Source organism: Pygocentrus nattereri, chromosome 17 (genome assembly GCF_015220715.1).
Source record: "Pygocentrus nattereri isolate fPygNat1 chromosome 17, fPygNat1.pri, whole genome shotgun sequence".
NCBI classification, from domain to species: domain Eukaryota; kingdom Metazoa; phylum Chordata; class Actinopteri; order Characiformes; family Serrasalmidae; genus Pygocentrus; species Pygocentrus nattereri.
The window spans coordinates 25,385,426-25,394,230 of NC_051227.1; positions in this window are offsets into that span (position 1 = coordinate 25,385,426).

Genomic DNA, 8,805 nt, shown 5'->3' on the forward strand with positions numbered 1-8,805 from the left:
GGTACAAGGGGTCAAATTAGTGTTTGTAACATTAATAATTCATCACATTCCTACACTTGAAAAGAAGGAGGCTGAAATTCATACATTCAACTGCAATGAAAACCGATGGCATATAGAAACATATCACTTCCCATAATATTCAAATGAGTGTAGAGCAGTAAAACTGTTGTTATAAGCCGTTCTTTATCAGATCTCATAATAAGATGACAATAAGAGCAAAACCGCTAGAGAATAGAGTGTTGTATTAGCTGTATATTAGGGTTTCTAAAAGCAATTGTCCAATAAGGGCTGTGCTATATGTTACCTTAGAAATATGACTATGCAACATCATTAAAAAGATTTTTAGAAAAAATCTTGAAATTTTCCTTTAACATTGGGCCTCCATGATTAGAGAAATGACATGTTATAGAGAAGACCACAACATCTTACAACAGCAACCCAGGAGGGCTCCTGGAGAAGAGCCACACAGGATATTGAGTCATAGGGAGCAATATCTGATCCAGCTGTTTCAATAAACACCCCAGACTTACACAGAGAATCAAGAGATCCAATTACCTGCAAGAGTAGTGTAGTGCACTAAATGACTGAGCGTGTAGCTAGAACATTGTGAAAGGGAGTGGGATGTGTGAGATTAGAGGAAGTACCCTTGTAGAATGCCAGTTCCTTCTCCTCTATCACATTTCACTCTAGGTTTAGGGAAGTGAGATAGATTACACACAGTAGATAACAAAACAGAAGAATTTGGATAGGGATTTCAAATTACCATACATACGGAAGACTGGATATGAATGCATATAACTGTTAATGTGCAGTAAATGTCTATAGAATTTCTGCAACTACAAATAGTTCTGTATAAATTTGACTTCATTTTGTATCTACACAGGTAGCAACAAGCCATCTTGAATATAGTCACTGTAATAAAACCTTTTATGTCCTAAATGGAAACTTTACAGTACAAGGAAATCTACAGCTGTTTGAAAACCATAGGTCATATTATATGCTTTGTTGAAAATAGTTAAATCCATCAACAGGGAACAAACTTAAACATATATTATTTTAATGCACAATTTCTGTTGATTTGCTGGAATTTAACATATGTTTTTATTCGATTTCCATATGTTAAATTTGGCAAATAAATAGTAATTGTGCATTTAAGTGTGCAGATGTGTGCTCTCCATATGGGGATATATTAACTTATTTTCACTTAAAATACTAACAATTTCTGCAAGCAAAATAAAACCACAGGCATGCAAATACAACTGTACCTTAATGTAACAAGATTCTAGTTAATTTAATAAGATTTAACTAAGTTAATAAGTTATTTTGGCTCAATTTTATTGTTTGATTTATCATGAAATGTTCTCACAAAAAAGGGCATTTGGCATTTTCAAATGGTGCAAAAAATTAAAGAACACCCACAGAAAGAGTTACAAGGTTTTGATCAAGATATGTTGAGCATTTCAACTCCAGGCCATTCCATGCTAATGGTTTAAGGTTTTCTACTTGTTTAATTTACTGGATTTGAACTCTGATTATTAAGTGTTTTTACATGTGCTCAGGCAAAATATACATCTGTATCAATACTTGTATCCAAATGTAGCTCTTTTCAGTTGTGGAATGGTGATTAGTTGTTAGTGGTGGAGATTCTGGCTGCTGAATCTGGACAGTGGTACAATAGAGCTTACAATGCGATGTACTCTGCTGCCCCTAGTGGCTACAGCACTAATATCAGGCTTGATGTCCTGCTGCTAATCAGACTGAGGAGAGGATTTTTTAAGGGTAACAGGAGAATACTTTTTCTTCACTTTTAGCCAGAGCAATGTGCACCTCTCATTACTCTGCCGATAATTACATTCATCTGCAAAACAGCCAGAAAAATGGCAGCGCGAGGAAACAGTGGTGCTGCTACTCGGCGAGGAAGAGGGAGTGAAAATTAAGAGCGGCAAAGGGCAAGCTCAAGAGCAGAGGGGAGGCGAGGAACAAGAGGGAGAGGCCAAAAGGAAAAAAGTTTAGTGGAGTTTAGAGTTTCTACAGGCTTTCCTTACTGACTGGAGATTCTTTACAACTACTTCTTACATGTCTTCTTATCTACCTTGATCTACATGAAACTAACATCAAACAACTCTGCTAATATGGATGTGATGGACACCACATTCTAGTCAGCCCATTTAAGACAATACCCTGGATAACTATCGTGATCATAGGAATTTAAATGGGAAACATATGATTACTTGTCCCTTAAGAAAATAACACTTGATGTTCTTCCAAGAGTATGTTCCAATATTGGAGAAGACAGGAGCAGCTCAACATCCCATTCTTTGACATCAGATGAACTCCAAACGAAGTCCCTCCCTCTACTTTGCATAACTAAAAACCTGGGCCAAGGCTCCCCTCCTAATCAGCGTGCGGTGAGTGTGAGGGCCTAATCCTGAATTGGAGAGGAGTGAGCGCAAGGCTGGATTTCCAATGCTGGAGAGCACACAGAGCTTCTTGTAATTAGGAGGAGAATTTGTCATGCTCTCCGGCAAGGCGTGTGGATGAGAGCCGCTGAATAGCAATCTCCCCACTGTTTACCCAGGGAGCGGCAGCCCGTTCCTACAGCCACGCCGAGATTAATATTTGATGCCGGGGAAAGGGAATGTGTGCTTGGCTCCTGTTTATTTAGGATATTGTGAAAATACAGGGAAATTTGCAATTTTATTGGCTTTTCCGGGCGTCGCTGTGGTGAAAAAGCCACGGGTGAGAGGGCATAGGAGGTGGGCTTCATGTGACTGGGTGGTGACCTCTGACCTCTGTCCAAGTTCAAGTGGAACAGGAGATATGAGGGGTTCAGCAGTGCTCACCTCCATGCAGCCAAAATGAAAAATCCACAGCAACCACCGTTAGCACAGATTCTTCCACCAGCATCTGGAGGTTTATACATCCTTACATTCAATGTACACATCAGCAGTGCTGTGCAAATCCAGATTCCAGCAGTGGCAAACAAATAAGACTACAGGAACTGTGAAAGCAACATTCTAATTTTAGCAAAACATCCTGCATCTGTTATTTGCTTAGGATTAAGCTTCTCTTTTTAACACAAATACTGAAAAGGCATTTCTCGCTATAATGCGCATCATTTGTCTAACAGTATTAGGCTTAGGTTGGTACAATACAAAGTCGGATTACATAAAACAATCTGACTTTTACATTCACATATGCTAAACAGAAGGAAAATGCAATAGCCACAAATCTGACCCTGAATGGAAATCATGCTTCAAAATTTTGTGATTTTGAGTTAGCCAAAAAAACAAGCAGAGAAATAGTCAGTGACATTGCTTGCAACATAATACAAGACCAAATGAGTTGAACATGAGAATTATGAAGATGGGCAGTATTTTCTCATGATAGGGTTTTTCATTTCTACTTTATCTTTGATTTACCAAAAGCGAATAGTTGAAATGTAATCATTGATTTTACGTTGATAACTTTTGCGTTTCCAATAAAGACTACCTTCCCACCCACTCGTCCAACCTACCATCCAACCACCCAAATATCCACTCTGCCAACCAGCTACCCACTCAACCAACCAACCAACCAAACATCCACGCACTCACGCATGTTCAGCAGGCACTAGATTCTCCACAAAGAGGTGCTATTAGCACTGAAATAGCTTTTGGCGCTTTGCATCATGCATGTCCTTGTTTCATTATTTTTTACACATCATATAAAATATTGTTACTGAAAATATTAGAATATTAAAATGTTAGAAATGCGCATACAAACATATATAATAACAGACAGCCAGACAAGCAGACAGACAGACCAAAAATCTGTTAACAGTAAAAAAAAAAGATATTCCATTTGAATACCAGCCTTACTTCAGAAACTGTTGTTCCTTTACAGTTGTTAATCACAAACTGAGCAAGACTGCTCTCCAGGCAGCTGTGATTAATGCATGTATGGACACAAACGCATGCCTACATGGGCCCTAAATCAGAGTGTGCATTAGGTTTCACAAGCAGTGCTGTCACACAGGGGAAGCTGCAAGCCTCGGCCACATAGAGAGAGCACCGCTGCTGGAGAAATTAGCTGCTGAACCGTGGGTGTGTGCAGGTCAATGGCATTTTCAACCACCTCACTGCAGTAAGAACATCACTTGCTCCACAGAAATAGAAGTTGGGAATGGAGGAAAGGAGGGGGGTGGGGCAGCTTGTGGACTGCAATACTAAAAATTCGCACTTCCACCAAAATCGTGCTGTGATAGAAAAGCATGGAGGAAGTGCCTGTATCTCGTCCAGTTGTTATTAGTATTCCCGGTACACAGGGGGGACCGATGGCAGTTATGTATTTTTTTTTTTTTGCAAGTATGCATATAATTTATTGTGGGGAACACAATTTACATGGGTAGTCAATGCCTGTTTTATAGCCTCACAAATAGATGTATGAACTGAAGCATATAATGGTTGAAACCAGCAGGCGCAAATATGTTCTAAATCTTTCAAACGTGTGCCACAAAAAAATGTAACCAAGGAATATAAAACAGATTAATTCTTGCATGTTATATATTGGTTTTTGATTTACAAATCTAATCGTGGAAATTTGCAGGAGAACGTGGCTGGGATTTGTAAAATGCCACACAGCCCGAGGGCGGAGGGAGGATGGTCCGCCCCGCGCAGCAATCCGGCGTCGATTTGAAATGGTAATTTACAGGCAATATTAGGGAGAAGGAACAAGGATAGTTAAATGGGCAATGAAAACCTCTGAAATGATGCCTTTTATCCCGGAGTGCAATGATGGAACCAGTCTTCGCTGAGTGTTTTTCAAACGACATTCCCGCATTGCACACTTGAGAGAAATGCACGGCCGCCTCATCTTCGCACACATTATGGCCTGGAGAGGGGCTGACTGCTGCCAGCCACGCACTGCCTGCCTTTCAACACTTTATCTCCAGTCACAATAGAGCCAGCACAAAGGGTTATGGCCAACTGACAATGACCTGGGACCAATTCCACTCTGATAAATTTGAGATAAAATAGCTCGAACCCTTTAGCGTTAAATACTCTGATGGGGGACGAGGGGGGTTGGGGACAAGGTTGTTTTTGTATGCACGCACTGTGCGTATACATATTTCAGTATATGCATATGAGTTAATGAGTGTTATTTACGTGAACTGACCCCTACAAAAAGCAGCTTGGTGTCCGGAATGGTTTAACATTTCTAAAGAACTCTCTTGAGTGCTTTACCATGAATTTGATCAGAGGTGATATTGTTACGGCCTTAGCTGTTAAAGGTTTACAACATACATATAAACACACAGGAATATGAGGACGAGGCATAAATCCTGCAGTGCCTTGCCATTACAGAACTGAGAGGGAACTTGTCCTTGGGAAGAGAGGTAATGTGTTAATTGACAGCTTAACAGTCAATAATTGGTGTTGGGGGTATAACCCCCGTAAGAGGAAGTATGGTAATTGCACAATTGGGAATGGGTTTTAAAATGAATCACTGTTGACAACAATAAAGCAGAAAGAATGGGCTGGCATTGGACGAGAATGAGGTCATCATGTACGTAGATATTCCATAAAGTCACACACCTCTCAATGGTTCAGAGGTGTCAATACTGGTCAGGGCCACAATGCTGAGCTCCTCAGGGAGCCGTTATGAGATCAAGGGAGATATAAGTACCATGACAAAAAGAGAGAGAGTCCTGACTCTACACTGATGAAATGGGCAAGGGGTCATTCTGAACATGAACACAGTCAGAAAAAGGTTTAAGTGATCACCTCAACATCTAATGAAGAGCAGCAGGCTTCCAAACTAACCCAGCAACACCAGTCTGCATAATAAGTTAAAGCGATAATTCCAAACTCCCAAATGTGGGGTTGATTAGCCAAGGCACGTTTTGTGTGTTCAGATTGCACCATCTGCGTACACTGGGGTTTAAAATCTGAGAACACAATGAAAATCCTTTCACTGTTTTTTTTTATTTACACATGGAAATAAATATGAATAAATATAAAGTTTTCATTTTGGGTCATTTGTTTTAGCCTTTTAGATGGAAATGCGAGGTTTTCTTCCGACAGCAGCGAATATATTTATATGAATAAATATAAAGTTTTCATTTTGGGTCATTTGTTTTAGCCTTTTAGATGGAGATGCGAGGTTTTCTTCCGACAGCAGCGATATATATATATATATATATATATATATATATATATATATATATATATATATATATATATATAAAACCCTAACCCTAACCCTATATATATATAAATTGCAAGCAAATAAAGAAGAAATATTCAATATTATGTACTTTTTGTACAGATACTACAAAATTTTTGCCCATGTCAAGAAAAGCATACAGAAACATCATATTTCCTTAAACATCAGCTTTCCTCTGAAGCACATGTTCAGATCACTCTCTGGATCTGGATCTACATATCAGTGGCTTGTTTAAGGTAATAGTAACTAGCATCACTGTCAACTTGTACAATGTTATTAAAGCAAAGGAGGAACATACCAACAATTTAGAAATTCATGTAAAGATTTTAATTACATTTTTAATTAAAAGTTTTTACCCAAACTGTTATTCAGATAATATAATTTATAATGAAAAAAGACCTCTGTATAATTGTCATGTGAGAACACACTACATGAGTATGGGAGGGGTGAGAATAGGAGGCTGGAGTTCTGAGCAGCTTCTGGCTTGAAGTCAGACACTCTTAAAGGTACAAAAACTTTGTCATGGGAAAAGGAAGCTAGGGATAGAAAGTTATTGGATGTTGGAAGAAGAGGAACTCCATACATGGTCCTTCTCCACAAACAGCACACCTACATAATCACCCACTTGCTTCAAACCATGCCAAGTTGTTAAGTGATCCCAGTTAGCCATTGCTGGTTTCTGACCCTATTTTATACAAAAATAAACAAAAAGTACAGTTCATTAGTACTTTCAACCCACTACTTTTCACAGTAAAACATACTACTTTTTACCACTTTTTTGCAAGAATTTCTGCAAGTCTTGCCACAAATAAATCAAACTAATCATCAACTTAGCAACAGTAACTAGATTTGGGTGTCTCTAACTCTGACCTGGGAGTTTGGATGGTGAGGGGAATTTTACCATTTCCTAAACTCAAGACGCAAGATGAGAAATGTTAGATCATTATAATATCTGGCAAAACTTTCACTTTGTAAATATTTGTAAATGGCCTTAAGCACATTTAAAAGCTATTACTTTTGTACTTGAACAATATACACAATATACACATTGAAAAATATACACAAATCACTTTTTTCTTCATCTTATTTGAGTATTATTGTACCAAGAAAATCTCCATTTTCCTCCACTAGAACATTAGGGCCACCAATTTGCTGCTTACTATTTTCAGCTACACAATACAGTCATATGCAAATGTCTGAAGTTGACAATTCTAAGGCAAATTAAGTTATCGAAAACTACAGAGATCAAACTTCTACACATTTTAACACACAATTACTGTTTATTTGCTGAATTTAACACGCTTTACGCTTTTGCTCACGATAGTATTTTTGATCATTTTATTAATTTTAAATGATCAATATGTTAGATGACACAATCGGTCAAATTCATGCTACACAGCCCCTCTCCTCCCTCTTCACTCTGCCCCCTGCTTAGTTATCAGTCTAGAAGAATCTTTGGGAGTTCAGCATCAAATTTCACCCTTTACTCGCTAAGAGGTGTCTTCACTGGTGGAAAGCAATGCCAATGCTATCCTTCTATTTCCCTTCTATTTATGTTGCATCTTTTTTTCTTTTTTTTTTTTTTGCTGGAAGCAGCGTTCTACTTTTTCATCCTCTTCTGTTAGACTGATGACAAACTTGATGCTACGGTGACTCACTATTGCCTCTTGAGGAAGCGGTATTACAAGAAAGGATGGGCCAGGTCTAGCTGTTTAGCATGCTAACTTCAGTAGATACCTTTGCAACACAGAACACAGATGTCTTTGACATAATGACAAAACTGTTATTTTTTTATATTCTGTTATAATTTTAGTTAATTTTGAAATGTTTAAATTTCTACACATTGCTCCTTTAACTCTAGGGCAAAATTAAAGAGGAAAGTTTCAGACAACAAACATGTCTTGACTGACTGGAAACATTTGAAGTAAAGAAAATTGTTTACATTTTTTACACCCAAACCATTATTTTACTGCTGTTACAATTCAGTTCAATTTTGTGAGGAGTACACACACACACACACACACACACACACACACACACACACACACACACACACACACACACACACACACACACACACACACAGTCCCAGGATGCTGAGACACTGTGTTTCCATTCCTCCACTGAGGAGGTAGGGGGCTGTTTCTGCTGACAGGGCTGGAATACAGCAGGATATCAGAGACTGGACGATGGTATATCCAGCCAGCCACAGCCTCACTCATTCTCTTTCTCTCTCTCTGCCTGACTGCACAGCTGTACTGAGGGCAGACACCTGCATGGCCAAAGCGATCAATACCGGGGCAGCACTCTGACTACACGCACACACACGCACGCACACACACACACACACACACACACACACACACACACACACACACACACACACGAACACGTAGACCGTGCTACCAGACTGAATCTGCACTATTCCTAACCTTAAAACAATCACACGCCAGAGTCTTATTAATCTTTAACAAGGCAATCTCTGCCAGGGCCACACTGTCTAAATCAAAACAAGGCAGAAAAAAACGCTTCAAAGAATGTATTAAATAATAAATTTGGTTGTGATATAAAAGTGAAAACAGTAGTAAAGTTATTGGT